A 16,254-nucleotide genomic window follows, 5' to 3' on the forward strand; every position below is an offset into this window, starting at 1 on the left:
TGTTAAACCAGATCCTTGTTTTTATATTTGCATGATGTAAAGGCAGAAGTATGGCACGGGCCTTATGTGCCATCTCCACCCCACCCCCATAATTATGTTGAAATCTCCTGCAAGTCATTCTATAGTCTATGTACTGTTCTGTGATAGCACCCTCTGCCATTAAATACCTATGTATATGCAAAATAATAAATTATCTTTACTCTGGAAATGCTCCATAATGCAAACACTTGTATTATTATACCAAAGGTCTTAAAGTAAATAAAACAAATACTGTTTTCTTGGTTAGCAATATATAATGACAATAATGTGGCACTGGAGGTAGTTACACAACATGTTATTTTTCACTCAATGCATTATAACACGTGTATCAACCTGTAATATACCTGTAAGGCCTGACCCCGCAAGGCTAATGCTGACACAGTTTTTATTGCAGGATATAAACTAAAACAAAATATGCACCGAAAATCAAGTAGTGTCTGGATTACCAAAAGACACAACTCTATGACAGAAAAAAACATGAATTAAGTAAGTGATTTTATGATATAAATAAAGTTAACAGTTAATAGCTAGAAGATGTTTAATTAGCCTAACATTAGGTTAGCTATTAATTTTTTTGGTTAGCTATTAAAGTGGCTATCCATAATGTAGTGATATGGTTACAGTGTGTGAATGTATGTAAGATAACTTGTCATTTGTACATCCACAGGTACAGTTCATGAACACTGACAAGGACTCAGTCATTCCGAACTAGTGATGTGACGTTCACGAACGAATCGAATCTTTTGAACGGCTCTTTGAAATGAACGATGGGAACCGAGTCTTTGTAAAGAGACGTTAATTTTTTTTTTTTTTTTTTAAGGAAGGAGTGTCCGATTGCCTGTCAATTTAGAGTCACTGGGGAGGCATTGGGCAGAAGGAGAATGTTTGAACAGAAAAAAAAAGAGTACACTGCGCATGTCTCCTGGCAAGAAGTTAGCAGAACAACAACAGTTTGAAGCGTGAGGTGAGCATAGGAAAGTCTGAGAGTGAGTGAGTGACCACCTGTGAGCAATGAGCCAAAGAAAAAAGAGTAGTGTTTGGATGCACTTTTCAGAAAGAAAAGATGGGCATGCAACTTGAGAATTGCACTATAGTTCAGGTATTTAAGTAATTGCTGTGATTAATCACTGTTGTGTTTTGTGCATTTTTTTCCGTGTGTTTACATACATTTATTGTTTTTTTTTAGAGGAGAATAAAATATTTCATAAGAAAATGTTTATTTTCTTCTTCATTTTTAGGCTACAGACTAGTCCACATAATGTACCGTGATGTTTTTTTTGGTCAAATTCCATCATTTGCCTAATGTCACCTCTCATGTCATGTATTTAGCCCACACATTTGAACTAACTATTCTTTTTTACGGTAAGATAATATTTACTGCCGCGCCAGTTAAACCCCTTTAAAATGTAATGTCAATCATCACATGTAAGCCTATTTAGTCATTAAAACATTGGTGTTTCAAAAGAATGCAAAAAACATAAAAGAGCCAGTCTTTTGAACGACTCTTTCAGTGAACGACTCCCTTCAAAGAGCCTAAAGTCCCATCACTATTCCGAACCATGCAAAAAAGATTCCGTGTTGACGGATAATTTGGACTTTCTTGAAGTGTTGTCAAAACCCAGTTTTCCAGGAGGCTCGTTGGTCTAGGGGTATGATTCTCGCTTAGGGTGCGAGAGGTCCCGGGTTCAAATCCCGGACGAGCCCAATTTTTTTTTTTCCTGCATGATCTTTCACTTGTCTTGGTTTTGGCTTGGCTTTTGTCTGGTGTTCTTGCATCTCATTCTTTTTGCTTCTTGTCTTGTCTTAGTCCACATCATTGTGTTGTACCTGCTTTCTATACTTTTGAACAGCCGCAGTGCTGCGTGAAAGGAAGAGAAGGAATACTGTATCACATGGAGTTGTTTTGGAAAAATATGGAGAACTACAGCTCTGCAGGTATGGATTACAAAAGTTTAACCAGAGAAGAGCAACCGTGTTTTAAATGCCAATACATCTGTCATTCTATGAGGGAGCAGAACAGAGTCTTTAAAACGTTCAAGTTAATATAATAATTCTTAACGTTACACTGAGAAAAAAAAAACTGAAAACAAACATTGACCCCGACGTGATTTGAACACGCAACCTTCTGATCTGGAGTCAGACGCGCTACCGTTGCGCCACGAGGTCCGTTGCAAGCTGGAGAGACATTATATTATTTAACGGAAACAAACAGATTGTACCACGGTGTTTGTTATTGTTATCAGTGTTGGATAGTGATGGGACTTTTGGATCTATGAAGGGAACCGTTCAATCAGGAACCGTTCACTGAAAAGAGCCGTTCAAAAGATTGGCTCTTTTATGTTTTTTGCATTCTTTTGAAACACCACTGTTTTAATGACTAAATAGGCTACATGTGATGATTGAAATTACATTTTAAAGGGGTTTCATTGGCACGGCAGTAAATATTATCTTACCATAAAAAAGAATAGTTAGTTCAAATGTGTGGGCTAAATACATGACATGAGAGGTGACATTAGGCAAATGCTGGAATTTGACAAAAAAAAAAACATCACAGTACAATATGTGGACTAGTGTGTAGTCTAAAAATGAAGAAGAAAATAAAACAGTTTCTAATGAAATAACACTTTATTCTCCTCAGAACAAGAACAATAAATGTGCGTAAACATACAGAAAAAATTGCACTAAACACAACAGTGATTAATCACTGCAATTACAGTACTTAAATACCTAAAAAAACTGTAGTGCAACTAAAATAGTTTAAGTAACATTGCAAAATACCTGCTATCTCTAATGTAAATATCAAAATGGTACCACATCAGGAGTTCTCTCACTTCTACTCTGTACATAAAGCCAATGCCTCCCCAGTGATGCTAAATTGACAGGCAATCAGACACTCCCTCCTTAAAAAAAAAAAAAAAAAAAAATGAATGGCTCTTTACAAAGACTCAGTTCCCATCGTTCATTTCAAAGAGCCGTTCAAAAGATTCGATTCATTTGCGAACGTCACATCACTAGTGTTGGACCAGCCGCGTATACCTGCACAACTGAGACTAGACCAGAAGTGTCCAATCCTGGTCCTCGAGGGCCAGTATCCTGCATATGTTAGATGTATCCCTCTTCCAGCACACATGATTCAAATGATAAGCCTATCATCAAGCTCCGTAGAGGCCTGATAACGACCATCAGGTGTGCTGGAAGCGGGAAATATCTAAAACATGCAGGATACCGGCCCTTGAGGACCAGGACTGGACACCCCTGGGCTAGACAATCAGAAGAGAAAAAAACAAATGACGCGTTCCTGCAGGTTTATTAATAGCATTCCCTACTGAAACATTTGAATCCCGGTTGAGGTCAAAATGTAAATGTAAATGTTATTTTTATCTTTATATTGAAAGGACTATGATTAACAAGAAAAAAACTTTATGTTAATTTTCTAAAAATGAAAGATGTTATCTAATGTATACTTTATGCATTGTGTCATAGGTTATGGTGGAATTAGGTTATAGGCTGTGCTTGTGAAAAAATAACAGTATGAGCTTTTCAGGTTTTCAGTAAAATCAACTTTTAATGAACACATAATCATTCACAAACAAACAACAAAAAATCCAGCCTTTGGAAAGCATAAATAACCAATAAACTAACTACATAAATATAAATAAACAAGTATAACAAAATATACACACACTTGCAAAGTATATACAAAAGAACACACACACACATTGTCATGGTCCACTTCGAAGAGCAGGAGAGTATTTAAGACTCTCCTGTGTGGTCCTGCAGCGCTGGATTATTGTCGTCACTACTTCTCATCTCCCCACAATAACCCGGACATTCTACTTCACATGCTGCTGATGCTTTTGCTTTTGCACAAGCTCCTTCACCATTTGTTCCATCTTCCCCTTTGTTTAAGGAGGACTTCTGGGTCTTACTACTGGGCGGATTCACTGGTGCAGGTGGGAGGATTACCACTGGAACAGTCACACTTTCGCTCACCTCTGTGAGGGGATGCCAAAGTTGCTGGGTCTCCAGGAACTTCTCTAGGCTGGTGTAAAGAGTTGAAGTGTTGTAAGTCAGCTTGGCCTGGTGCTTCACGTACTGTGAGAGATGCTGTGTGGTGGTGGGGTGTAATAGGCTGTTAGGATCCCTGGAAGCAGCCTGTACAAGGGCAGCATACTCAAAGTCCACCTTGGTCAGCAGGTCTTTCTGGCCATGGTGCTTTGCCAGATGGCCATCAATGGCATCTCCAATTGCTTGTGTCCAGCGAGAATGGTCAATCACATAAAGTAGACCACCCGCCTTGATGGGACCTGTGCAAGCAGCATGTGGAGCAGCTGACCAGGGCAATGGTGGGGTCACTAGGACAACTGAAGGAAGTGAAGAGACAGAGAGCAAGAGAGAGAGAGAGGGAGAGAGAGAGAGAGAGAGAGAGAGAGAGAAAGAGAAAAGCCAATGATTTTCATATTGTTCTTCATTAAATAAATGTAGCCTTCATGTATGAAGTCAATTATTTTAAGTAATAAAGAATTGAGCTAAATTACCATCCACTTTGACAGGCTGTGCAGGTTCTACTCACAGCACGTGAATCAAGAGAAGCCACATGAAAGCTGTCATCCTGGAACATCTCCTCAGGAGCATCATCTGTGAATATCTCACAGAGAGCAGATCTGAGTGATGCTCTCCCTCTCCTGCAACAGGAACCCTCTGGGACCTTGAGTTTACCCCAGTCCAGCAGGACAGATCAACAGCCAGGTTCCACATACTGCAGTCCAAACCTTTCTACTGTGTCTGTGTGGTAGACATGTTTATGTTAAGATGGTGAAATAAAAACTTATTTCAGATATTTATTGCATCACATTTAACAACCTCACTCAAAAAGAACTGGCCTGATAAAATTGTTGCTGCTGTACAGCTTTGGTGACCTGTGAACTTCACAGTTCAAAAGGTCCATTGTTTTTCTACACCTCTTTGATCTTTATTGACTCTGAGCCTAGGAAGAGGGTATGCGCACAGGCTCAAGTACACATTTTTCAAGGTCAAATTCAAGCGCTTTTCAAGCGCTTTTAAGGGTCATTTTCAGATTTTTTCCTGCACAACACCTCATCACTGGAGTAAAATGCAGACAGTAAGACAAAAGACAGTAGCCTATCCCAAGCCTATAGATACTTTGATTTGCGGTATGAAATATATACAAACGTGATCCAAAATGATCGAATTCAGTATTTTTTCAAGCTGTGTTATGTCTACAAATCCATAAAGTTATCTCGTAACCGAGTTAGCTATGTTCGCCCATAGCTGACAGAAAATAAGTGCTTATTAAGTCCTCCCTAAATATTGTCATAAAACACCGTGACTACGTTCACTGACGATAATTAGTCCAATGTTCATACATTATTTAGCTAATGAACAAAGTAAACTGATACAAGATAGAAAAGCTGGTCAGTGTAGTGATAGGTCATTGAAAAGAATTAGCAGCGAAAATGTGTTAGCATGCTATCTGTCATGCTATAACTCGGTGGTAAAAGTATTAATAGTTGATTTAATGGATTTGCACAAAAAAACCCATCTTGCCTGAGAGAGATATGAGCCGATGAACAGTGGCGGCACCAGGATTTTAAAAGTGGGGGGGCAACTGGAGGGCAAAGAAAATGTTGGGGGGGCGGACAAAAAAATTTTGTGCATAGCACGAAATTAACGCTTTGCACTTTAGCAGCTGCAATATATATGTCGAGGCCCAAAACAGAATCTGGCCCGATTCAGAATCGGGCCGGCCCAGAATGGAATTCTATTCTAGGCCGGCCTAGAATGGAATCCTGCTGCTACAATGTTATTTTTATACCATGTTTAATGCAAATGATCCATAATTCCATAATTTGTCATAATTTTACATTTTCAGTCTTACATACCTTGAGTAACTATTGTCGATTTCACTGTACCATATATTGGTGGGGAGTACCACCAGGTTCTATTTGTAAATAAAGTGTATTATAGTTTACAATTAAAATGTTGTTTGTTTCATTTTTTTTCTCCACATATTTGCAAATTCCATGTATTGATTTTTGTAATAATTTAGATCATTTGCATTAAACATGGTATAAAAATAACATTATAGCATATTATAGCAGCAGGATTCCATTCTAGGCCGGCCTAGAATAGAATTCCATTCTGGGCCGGCCCGATTCTGAATCGGGCCAGATTCCATTTTAGGCCTCAACATATATATGTGTGTGTATATATATATATATATATATATATATATATATATATATATATATATATATATATATATATATATATTTATTTAATGTACAGCCTATCGGTTACAGTTTATATAGAGGGCAATTTTAGGTAAAATCAGGTAATACTTAATGTATTCAAGGTATTTGTTAGTAACTACAGCATGAACAACTCAGACTTCCTGTTATGATTAATTAATAGGTACACTCTACTTTCACATATTTCTCTAAACACATCAGAAAAACATGCGGCAAACAAACAGCAATGCCAATGTATGCAAGTTAATAAATGTTGAAAACAAAATAAAACTAATAGCCTAACCAACTAATCAAACAAAACGTATGTATACAATGGCTTCCACAATGACATAATTTAGATTTCCTGTTATTCACATGGCAAAAATTTCATATTTCATGACATTTTATATTTTCTAAATGCATTTAGACTTTCCTTTCATGACTGTTAAAGTAATACATTTGTTCATATTTCATGATTTTTAAAAATCTTTAAAACATTTTACTTTTAAACAAAGCTGTATGACTATGACTTTATAGTGCTTGTAGTTTTAAACGTATTTTATAATTTTTTTTTCTAATCTAAATAGTATTCATCTTTGGAGTGACAATTTTTGATAGCATAAAAAGTTCCAGCCAAGAACTTGGCTGATTTGCTTTCAGATATTGTGTTTCATATTGTTTTTTTTGTTTTTTTTCAATGTTCTTCTGTTATCTTTCTTTAATTGTAATTTCACTATCAGTATGGTCATATATATGTGTGTGTGTGTGTGTGTGTGTGTGTGTGTGTGTATACATACCTATATCCAGAGCTTGTATAGAAAACATTGGATTTCTGCTGGGTGAGGAGAGTGACCAGCTGGCCTTTGAGAGAACCCTTTATAGATGTTTGCATGGAGGGGGGGGGGGACTGTCTGCCTGGTTGTATTATAAGTGTATTAAAATGTGTGATGTACACTTTCATTGACGGATTTTTCATATTTCTTCGTTGCCCAAATTTTCCCAAAGATTTGCCCAAATCTGGGGGGGGGGGGGGGGCAAAGGTTGTGACTGGGGGGGGCATATGCCCCGCCTTGGTGCCGCCACTGTCGACGAACCGAAAACAGCTGGAGACGCGTGGCCTCGAAGGATCAGTGATAGAGTATCCTGCGGCTGCGCGTCGCTCAATAGCGCCAAAACACACTGCGGCCAACTATATATTACAAAATCAATGTTAAATCAAACAAATAACCACAAACATTTTGTCCATTTAATACTCGTGATCGTACTTCTTAAAAGAGGTTTATTATGCCAAGTAATCACCTGTGACGTATGGCCGGTTAGCTCAGTTGGTTAGAGCGTGGTGCTAATAACGCCAAGGTCGCGGGTTCGATCCCCGTACGGGCCACGATACGTTTTTCTCCTTTTCCTGATTTTACAATTTCACCTCTGCAGATCTTTTTCCAAATGTCACGCATTGATTTTGATTTTGACTTACGAATATGAGGAAAAAAACCCCCAGAAAAGCCAAACCTTTTTATTGCTGTTTTTATTGTCTATGTTTTGCAGAGGTGACGCAAGATTTTACGACAGAGCTGTAAAAGAAATTGCTGCCGCGAAGGCCAGCCGCGTGTACCTGTTAGTGATGTGACATTCACGAATGAATTGAATCTTTTGAACGGCTCTTTGAAATGAACGATGGGAACCGAGTCTTTGTAAAGAGCCGGTTTTTTTTTTTTTTTTTTTAAGGAGGGAGTGTCTGATTGCCTGTCAGTTTAGCATCACTTGGGAGGCATTGGCTTTATGTACAGAGAAGAAGTAAGAGAACTCCTGATGTGGTACCATTTTGATATTTACATTAGAGATATCAGGTATTTTGCAATGTTACTTAAACTATTTTATTTGCACTACAGTTTTTTAGGTATTTCAGTACATAATTGCAGTGATTAATCACTGTTGTGTTTTGTGCAATTTTTCCCGTATGTTTACACACATTTATTGTTCTTGTTTTGAGGAGAATAAAACGTTATTTCAGTAGAAACTGTTTTATTTTCTTCTTCATTTTTAGACTACAGACTAGTCCACATAATGTACCGTGATGTGTTTTTTGGTCAAATTTCAGCATTTACCTAATGTCACCTCTCATGTATTTAACCCACACATTTGAACTAACTGTTCTTTTTAAGATAATATTTTACTACCGTGCCAATTAAACCCCTTTAAAATGTAATGCCAATCATCACATGTAGCCTATTTAGTCATTAAAACATTGGTGTTTCAAATAATGCAAAAAACATAAAAGAGCCAATCTTTTGAATGACTCTTTTCAGTGAACGGCTCCTGATTGAACGGCTCCCTTCAATGAGCCAAAAGTCCCATCACTAGTACCCGTAGAACTGTGACAAGCCAATCAGGCGAGAGAAAAAAAATCACATGTTCCTTCGAATTTATTAATCGCATTCTCCACTGAAGCATCAGTTCGATTCCTGGTTGAGGTAAAAATGTAGACATTACTTTTACCTTTAGACCTGTATATCGAAAGGACTATAATCAAATAAGAAAAACTTTAATTTTCTAAAAGGAAACAAAAGTTTATGTCGCCTGAATCCCTCAGAAAATATTCTAATTTTATTGCTGACTAATCTTGCATATTGTGCTGAGCTAAAGAACCGAAAACAGCTGGAGATGCGTCAACTTCTCAGAGCATCAGAGTGAGGGAGCTTACTGCGGCTGCGCGTCATATGGGAGGAAATTACTCAACGGCGCTAAAACAGCGCCAAAGTGCGGTAGTGGCCAAATATATATTACATCCGTAGTGTTAAGGACAACCATAGAGAATGAATGGGAAAAGTTAAGAAAGTTAAGCTTAATTGTACCGGCTCAGGTTGTAAACCGTGACAACTCTCTGTTTATTTCCTTTTCTGCAGAGAAGCCTACAATGCCTAAATGCGAAAACCAGAACGCTATCTGTCGTTTAAAAGGCGTCAGCGTGTCAAATCACTTGGTGAGAATGTACTGTATGAGCTAGAAAAAAGTGATGGATTTTCCAAAAGTTTCTGTGAAGCGTTGGTGGTATAGTGGTTAGCATAGCTGCCTTCCAAGCAGTTGACCCGGGTTCGATTCCCGGCCAACGCATTCCTTTACGATTTTCGTGGTTGCACAGAATTAGTTCGCTTCCAACTTCCCTTCCGGGTACCGTGTATAGTTAAGCTTAACTTTCTTAACTTTTCCCATTCATTCTCTATGGTAGTCCTTAACACTACGGATGTAATATATATTTGGCCACTACGGCACTTTGGCGCTGTTTTAGCGCCTTTAAGTAATTTCCTCCCGTGACGCGCAGCCGCAGTAAGCTCCATAACGCTGATCCTCTGAGAAGGCATCGCGTCTCCAGCTGTTTTCGGTTCTGTAACTCTTATTTCGCTCAGGTAAGGTGTTTTTTTTTTTTATACAAATCCATTTAGTCATGAAACTATTAATACTTTTTATCACCGAGTTATAGCTTGACAGATAGTATACTGACAAATGTTCGCTGCTAGTTTTTTTTAATTACCTACCACTACACGGATTGGCTTTTCTATCTTATATCAATTTACTTTGTTTATCAGGTAAATAATGAATGAACATTGGCCTAATTATTGTCTATGAAAGTAATCAGAGTGTTATTTCATGACAATATTTGGGGAGGACTTAATAAACACTTATTTTCTGTCAGCTATGGGCGAATATAGCTCACTCGGATACGAGATAACTATAGATTTGTGGATGTAACACATCTTAAACTAGAAGCACTCGGAGAGCGCAGACCTCCGCCAAGGCTGATCAGTGCCCCCCCCCCCCCCCCCCGTGGGCCCCCTCACCCCCGATCACCACCAAAATTTAATCATTTCTTCCTTATCCCATTTCCAACAACCCCTGAAAATTTCATCCAAATCTGTCCATAACTTTTTGAGTTATGTTGCACACTAACGGACAGACAAACAAACAAACAAACAAACAGAGAGACAAACAAACAAACCCTGGCAAAAACATAACCTCCTTGGCGGAGGTAAAAATAACTGAATTCGATCGTTTTGGATCAAGTTTGTATATTTTTCATACCATAAAACGAAGTATCTATAGGCTTGGGGTAGACTACTGTCTGTCTGATGAATCTATGCACTGAGGACTAAGCACTAAACTATTAATACCATCTAAATATGGGCTGAATTATCCATTAATATTTATTGTCTATGATATGATACATTTATGCTGCCCCCTAGGGTGGTCCTTATTTTTCAACTTTCAAATGTTCATGCTCTCACCCCACCAATTTGTTAGGATAAACTAGAAGCACTCAGAGAGTGCAGACCTCCGCCAAGGCTGATCAGTGGGCCCCCCCGTGGGCCCCCCCACCCCCGATCACCACCAAAATTTAGTCATTTCTTCCTTATCCCATTTCCAACAAATCCTGAAAATTTCATCCAAATCTGTCCATAACTTTTTGAGTTATGTTGCACACTAACGATCAGTGGCCCCCCCCACCCCTGATCACCACCAAAATTTAATCATTTCTTCCTTATCCCATTTCCAACAAACCCTGAAAATTTCATCCAAATCTGTTCATAATTTTTTGAGTTATGTTGCACACTAACGGACAGACAAACAATCAGACAGACAAACAAACAAACAAACAAACCCTGGCAAAAACATAACCTCCTTGGCGGAGGTAATAAAAAAAAAAATCTGGCAAAATTTTAGGAACATTAACCAATATTTTGAGGTTGCTCAAGAAGTTTAAAATATAACACAGTTAACCGTATTCGGTATTTTTCGCATGTTATATGCTGCATTGTGTGCCAGGCTTCTGGCATGCTGTTTAATGATTTATGGCTGAAATTGGTTCATTCGATCATGTAGATGTGGGCATTACGTATTCTGACTGTTGGTAACCACATGTGGTGGTTTTACCCAGTCAGCACATCACTAGATAAAGCTTAAAATGTCCATATTACTTGGATTTGCTGACCTCATCTCCTAATTTTGGGTTTCCCCCAAAAGGTGCTGTTGTGCGCAATTTGGGTGGAATCACTGTTTAGTGTTTTAGTTGTGGTATGTCTTTGATAGTAAAAACATGTCAATCTGATGCAAGAAAGGCCACACTGCTCAGTGCTCCAGAGTGACAGTAGTTGTTAATCAACATTATCATCATGCATCTTCATTCATTCATTCATTTTCTGAACCCGCTTTATCCTCACTAGGGTCACGAGGGTCTCTTGGAGCCTATCCCAGCTACATAGGGGCGAAGGCAGGGTTCACCCTGGACAAGTCGCCAGTTCATAGCTGACATATAGAGACAAACAATCACTCTCACACCTATGGGCAATTTAGATGAACCAATTAACCTATTAGTGCATGTTTTTGGATGGTGGGAGGAAGCAGGAGTACCCGGAGAGAACCCGGAGAGAACCCACGCAGACACGGGGAGAACATGCAAACTCCACACAGAAAGGTCCCACCCCCTGTCGACTGGTGTTGGAATCGAACCCAGGACCTGTGAAGCACGAGTGCTAACCACTGCACCACCGTGTCGCCCTATCATGCATCTTTCAGTTCAATATTCAGTCATGAATGCAGGACACTATTTTTGTTCATTTGTTTCTTGCTATTTTGTAACATACTTGTAATATATATGTTACAACAGTTACGATCACTCAACTGAAGACAAGATGATAATTCTGACTTGACTTCTACGATCTTTTGCGAATACATGCATGAACTTTTTTGGCTTGTTTGTTCCTTTTTATGGATATATTGTGTAGTTGTGCACATGTAGTTAATGTGTGGGTGTTAATAAAAGCAATGCTGCATTCCATTTTGTAATGTGGCATATGTTTGTAAGAATGGTGAAATTTATGCAATATTTAATGATTTTGGAAATATTCAAAGGCCTTGAGCCCCCAGATATTTTCAAAACAATCTGAAATTTTGCACAGTTTGTTTTTATTGGCATCCTAACAAATTTAGGGGGTGAGAGTCGAACATTTCCAAAAAAAAAATTTTTGACCCCATGTAAGGACCACCCAACCCCACACCCTTTTGTCTTCATACCTATAGACACAAGCACACAGTACTTTTCCACTTTTCCCACATCACCCCCCTTATTGCTCACACACACACACCTCTAATCTTAATACACTGCTTTATGAGTTTACAAGGCCAACATCAGGCCTGTTATAATTTCCATTAATTACAAATAGTAGAGGTTTTTCTATGCCATTCTGTCTGTTTAAGCAGTAAAGGGTTGGAAAGTTAAACTGTCTTTACTCTACTTTCAGGTTCAGAAGTTGTTGGAGTCCCAGTGGTCAAAGGTTTTACTCCTACTGCATTCCGGTGATGAATGAATCAGGATTATCTGTTCTATATTGGTTGGTTAGGCCATGTTCTGGTCTGTTCTAATGCTTGTGTTCAATTGTTCTACTAATGTTGAAGGCATTTATAACACATCATTGAGGGTAAGTACAGCTGAGTTCATGCTTTGCATGTTACTTTGTTGCTGTACCTTAAGGATTTGGTATTTAAATGATATACAGAACTACACTTCCAATATGCATAAGTGGTATAGCAAATATTTTTTCATATTTTGGACTAGAGTTACATTCAGTTTGATACATGAAGCTGTAGATTACCCATGCAGTGTAGATGCATCAAAATACCACACCCTTAATGTATGTTCTATTGGTTTGCATGCGTTTATGGTGGTACTTATTAACACATTTACTAAGGGAAAATGCCAAAGGGGATTAGACTGATGTTTTTTTTCTGTTAGGGAGGCTGAAACCAACGGCAACTCTCTCAAAACCAGACCGTCCTGATAGTGCCCTTGCGTCTCCATGGCCAGGTTGGCACATACACCTGCTAATTTAACTCTACTTGATGGACATGCATGTTTCTGATCAGTGTTCTAGTTTTCCACCAGTTCCAGTGAGGGCTTCATTGCCAGTACCTCCCGAGCTGCTTGCCTTGGGGTTGTCTTCATGCAAGATCACATCACCTTTGAGACCAGTGCGTCCTCCCACAGCAGTCTCTGCAGCCACTGGTCAGTTTTGGTTCTCCTACAACCACTATGAACACACACACACACACACACACACACACACACACACACACACACACACACACACACACACACACACACACACACACACAGGAAAGCCCGTTCTGTGGTGGGACTGGACCTGGCCAGTCTGGACACGGTGGCTGAGAGGAGGGAGAAGGACAAAATCTGTGCAATCCTAGACTATCCTTCTGACCCTCTGCATGATGAGCTGTGGCTGATGGGCGGCTCATTCAGCTGGTGGATTATCCCACCCAGGTGCAGGACTGAACATTTCAGATGCTCCTTCATTCCAACCGCCATCAGACTGTACAATAGCAGCTTGGCTTGAATTACATCCTGCTCTAAGCAGTTGTTTACATCGGTCAGTCTCACTCACTTACACACTTATAAAATTGTCACCTACTGCATACTTGCTATTTTATCATTATTATCGCTATTTTTTGTCACTTTAGTCACTTTAACAAACTTGTTTATTTTTTTTATTTTTTTCTATTGTATTTGATGCATGCTGTCTTGTGTTGCTGTACACACTTGAATTTCCCTCCTTTGGGGATCAATAAAGTGTATCTTATCTTACACACACACACACACACACACACACACACACACACACACACACACAGTAGTAGTACTGTACACTATTTAACCTCCTAAGACCCAGCTATGGGTTTTCTGTCCACATTTGTGGACAAGAGTTTCACAACTTTATACAAATATAAGAAAACTGTCCACCACAAAGGACATTCCATAAAAATGTTTAAAACTGCATCTGAAAAAACTGTTGCATCATGATGTTTCCAATATAGGCACTTATTTAATGAAAAACAAAAAAAGCTGGTACTTTGCTGACATTTCCTGGGTCTCAGGAGGTTAAAGTATCTGTGTCTGTTTAACACACTGCGCTCTCTCAGACGTTCAGTGTCAGTTATTTATTTTGTATTCAGTTTTTTTCTCACTCTTTAACTCTGTCTATATCATCCTTTCTCCCTCTCCTCTCACTTCTCACCATCATCCCAGCAGTCTCTACTGCATCTGCACCACCCTCGCTCAGTCGGAGGCCTCTGCTGATCCACCACTCCCGAGCTATGACCAGGATGTGAGCCGATGGAACTGCTCTCACGAACAGAGAATGTGGGTGAAAACTGAGATGGAGGCCTTGGGACTGTGGCCAGGCTGTCAACCAGTGAGACATCTAATGAACATGCTCTCCTTGTGGCATTACCCACCTTAGCATGAACTTATTGATACTGCCTATGAACTGTCATCACCAAAGAACTTCCAGCTTCACCCTGTCTTTATATGGAAGCTGGAGCACACCATAATGGAAGGATATTTATTTAGTTAGTTTATTAGTTATTTATGCTTTCAAGAGGCTGGATTTTTTTGTTGTTTGTTTGTGAATGATTATGTGTTCATTAAAAGTTGATTTTACTGAAAACCCAAAAAGCTCATACTGCTCATACTATCAATTTTTTCACAAGCACAGCCTATAACCAAATTCCACCATAACCCTTAACACACTGCATAAGTATACATTAGAAAACATGTTTAGATAAGCTTTATTACAGACTAATGGCCCACATCAAAAAGCAAACAGATAAATACAAACACAATAAAAAAAACATCTATACTTTCAAGAGGCAGTCATACCAGTGTTCCCAGAACTGAGATGTGTAATGCACAGCACTATATGCAAGATTAGTCAGCAAAAAAATTACAGTATTTTCTAAATGATTCAGGTGACATAAACTTATGTTTCCTTTTAGAAAATGAAAGTGAAGTTTTTCTTATTTGATTATAGTCCTTTCAATATACAGGTCTAAAGGTAAAAGTAACATCTACATTTTTACCTCAACTGGGAATCGAACCGGTGTTTCAGCAGGGAATGCCATTAATAAATCCACAGGAACGTGATTTTTTTTCTCTCTGCTGATTGGCTAGTCATAGTTCTACGGGTACACACGGCTGGCCACTGCGCACGGGGCGTGAATTCTAATAGCTATAACAACACCTAACAAAGCACATTTATATAGCTGACAGTACAAGTATTTATATAATATTATGAGCTACTCATCAAAAAAATAATGTTATAATGTAGTAAATCACAGATAGATAGATAGATAGATAGATAGATAGATATGTACTTTATTGATCCCGAACGAAATTCTGTGAACTCCATTGCTCACATACATGATACAAATGAGATGTAAGAGTTAAATATAGAGGATAGGACTAATAATAAATAAATAAAAGTGATATAGCCATAATATATGAATAAAATGACATAGCCAGAAAAATAAATAGCTAGCCTATACAATAAAAAACACACAATAAAAGCACACGAGATAAGTATTTCACTGATACCATACCATTTTATAATAATCTAATGTGATCTGTTACTTCCTCTATGTTTTTAAGTTATTTGTTTGTTTTTCTAAATAATGTATTAGGAATGAGGACATACGCCATATCATGTGACATATCTCAGAGGTTTGTTTCTTCTAAAATATCATAAGGCCCAGTGAGTTAAAATTGGCATGTGTCAATTGAAGGCCTTTTTATAAACAACTGAGAACAAACCAGCATCCTAGCCTGAACAAAGAAGGGTCATTGCTGGATATGTATCCCAGGGCTTAATGTTAATGAACTTTTTCTATCTAGTTTTCTAAATTTCTCCATCATTTGTGTTCTAGTTTTCGTAACAAAAGAACATAAAGCACACAATTGACATTAAATGTAGTCTGTGGCTCCAGACAACGACTGAGGGAGTTTACTTGTTGAACAGGAAATATGTCACTGTTTCTCTGCTCTACCCACTAACTTCATTTGTTATCTTCACCGGTGTTAATCCTGCTTACCCTCTTTTCCCTCTGTTGCCATGGATATGCT

At 38.5% G+C, this 16,254-nt stretch overlaps 4 non-coding genes across 4 annotated transcripts; 3 read left to right on the plus strand and 1 right to left on the minus strand.

Annotated features, from left to right (window-relative positions):
• The first annotated feature begins 1,671 nt into the window (after positions 1-1,671).
• On the plus strand, positions 1,672-1,743 carry trnap-agg (transfer RNA proline (anticodon AGG)). Its single transcript has one exon. It is a non-coding gene; the product is annotated as a tRNA-Pro (tRNA).
• A 390-nt stretch (positions 1,744-2,133) lies between these two features.
• Positions 2,134-2,205, minus strand: trnaw-cca (transfer RNA tryptophan (anticodon CCA)). The gene has a single exon. It is a non-coding gene; the product is annotated as a tRNA-Trp (tRNA).
• A 5,395-nt stretch (positions 2,206-7,600) lies between these two features.
• trnai-aau (transfer RNA isoleucine (anticodon AAU)) lies at positions 7,601-7,674 on the plus strand. The gene has a single exon. It is a non-coding gene; the product is annotated as a tRNA-Ile (tRNA).
• Positions 7,675-9,329: 1,655 nt separating this feature from the next.
• Positions 9,330-9,401, plus strand: trnag-ucc (transfer RNA glycine (anticodon UCC)). Its single transcript has one exon. It is a non-coding gene; the product is annotated as a tRNA-Gly (tRNA).
• The last annotated feature ends 6,853 nt before the right edge of the window (positions 9,402-16,254 follow it).

This window comes from Sphaeramia orbicularis, chromosome 17 (assembly GCF_902148855.1).
Source record: "Sphaeramia orbicularis chromosome 17, fSphaOr1.1, whole genome shotgun sequence".
NCBI lineage: Eukaryota > Metazoa > Chordata > Actinopteri > Kurtiformes > Apogonidae > Sphaeramia > Sphaeramia orbicularis.